Genomic DNA, 2,591 nt, shown 5'->3' with positions numbered 1-2,591 from the left:
CTTCAGCTTTTCGACTTTGTCTCCACCAAGCAGATTTTGCTTTCCCAATTCGACTAGACCCCTTTCACTGCCGTGGCCTAATCTCATGTGCCAAATTTGTGTTTTCGATATAGGTTTCGTGGATGCAACATTTGTTGAATCGCTTTCAACCTCAGCCTCAAGGGTATACAAGCCTTGTTTCTCCACGCCTCTAAAGAGTTCCTTCGACCCCTTCATGGCTCTTAGGATACTTTTCTCTCCTTGGAAAACATATCCTTTCTTGTTGAATTCACCGAGAGAAATCAAATTTCTCTTCAAATAAGGAATATACCAGACTTCATTCAACAACCTTATTGACTCATCATGGAGCTTGAATCTCACATATCGAACACCTACAATCTTGCAAGCTTTGTTGTTTCCCAGCAATATAGATCCACCATCTTGATCACATTATTCCTTCTAAAATGATAACATACAATGCAAGTAGTGATCGTATAATTGAACTGGGTTGCTTTATCTTGGAGGCATCATAGTAGTTAGACTGCTTTGCATATTTTTGAACAGTGCTGTAAAACATCTTAAAGAGAGTGAATCGTTCAACGACTCATCCTGATAACTTTTTTTGTGGCTATTTTAAAAATCCAAAAAACAACATTGATTCCAGTCAACACTTATTCTTCAATTCCTCTTTTTCTTTAAAGCTTTGGCTTCACATAACAATCAAGAGCAATTTTCATTTCACTTTTGTTGAGGATCTTTGAAAATTTTGTATTAAAGAAAGATCCCCTCAATGTGACATCACCCTCAAGCCTGCCATGGTTTTCATCACTAATGTAATTTGAAAAGCTAGATATAATAAAATTTTCAAAAATCAACTTATTTCTTTCGACTAAATTTTCTCAATTTTTTTTGGCACATGTTAAGTTAGCTAGTAGTTAATCTACTCTAACCTCTATGTAGGACTTTATCATTTTCAAAATTTTCAACATATTAATCCATCTTCCGAAGGCTTCTTCAACCAAATAAGTGAATGGGAGTCCTCCTTGTTTAGGTTGAATCAAGTGCCATGTTAATTGAGCACATTCATCTAATCCTTCTATTGTCGGGTGTAGAGGTATTTTCAGAGATTACAATGGCCCTTTCATTCTGCCTTTGTTGAACATTTACTATGGGATAACTGTTTTTTAGTCGAATCATGTGGTGTCATGAAATCTATTGAGATAGCTAAAGACAAAGGTTGGTCTAGGCTTGGGTTGAATCATACTCTTCATTAGTCGTCAATGATTTTCTAATTTCAACTTTTTTTGGGCCTAAGACAATTAAGGAATAGATGGAATGCTAGCATTAGAACTACTACTAAGGTATCTTTTTATCATTCTACACATATTTAGAAAAAAGGAATAATTGTGTAGATTCTTTGCCAACATAGGCTGCACTTTCAACTCACTAGTTTATTTTGAGGAAAATTCTCTATGCACCTATATATCTTTTTAAGAACCTCTGGCGAAATTTATATTTTATCCCTAGAATTCGAAGATTCATCTCCAAACGCATCAAATTCATAATTTTTGATATTTTCGGAGATGCATGTCTGAAATAACCCAAATTTTGGTATTGGGATTTTTTCGGATTTGTATATCCGAAATAACCCAATATTATTAAAAAAAATTAAAATTAAGGTGAATCAATATAATTAATAGTAAAATTAATTGTATTAATTAAAATATATAATTAAATGTATACCATTATAATTAAGATATAATAATAATATCAACCTATTACATATTTAAATCAACATATTATTTTCATATAAAATTAATTAAAAAAACTAATATAAATTAAAAATGATAATGTTAATAGGAGGATATTTTTAACATGATAATTTCATTAATTATAATGCATAATGTTGTAGTCATTTAAAAAAATAATTACTTTTATAATTTAAAAACAATTGTGACAAATAAATTATTTCAAAATTAAAATTTTATTTAATTTTTTTATTCCTTATTTATAATAATTTGTATTTAAGTTATTTTTATTAATAATAACTCACTTTAATTATTTTATAACTATATAATAAATAAATATCTTCTTAAAATAAAATCATAAGAAATTTGGGATATTGGTTAATTCGGATATGGATATCCGAAAAAATCTCTGACATTTTAAATCCAATGTTTAAATAAAAAACGTTTGAAAAAGAGTGCGTTCGGATATGCATATTCAAAACATATTAAAATATAAAAAGGGTGTCTTCAGATATGCATATTCAAAGAGTATTTTGAGATTTTCAGAGGTGGTTTTTTACCCTATATGGATGTAATGAGAAATTCTCTATTTTAATTTCATTCCTTCGGGTATAAGGGAAAGGGAGGTAGGTTTTGACCTCCTTTTTGTGTATTAATTTTTTTTATTGGAATATACCAGCATTTATAAAAAAAAATTATATTCTTGTTCACTTGGTTATAAATAATAATCTCTTTTGCATTTGTTTGAAAAAGATAGTAGATATGGAGTTCTTACGCCATATATTGTTTTAGATACTACATGTTTGAGCATCCAATTCCAAAAGATGGTGTTAGATGAGTAAAGATCCCCTCCATTTCTCAAAA

This window comes from Vicia villosa, unplaced genomic scaffold, assembly GCF_029867415.1.
Source record: "Vicia villosa cultivar HV-30 ecotype Madison, WI unplaced genomic scaffold, Vvil1.0 ctg.000053F_1_1_2_unsc, whole genome shotgun sequence".
NCBI lineage: Eukaryota > Viridiplantae > Streptophyta > Magnoliopsida > Fabales > Fabaceae > Vicia > Vicia villosa.
This window is presented reverse-complemented; position numbering follows the sequence as displayed.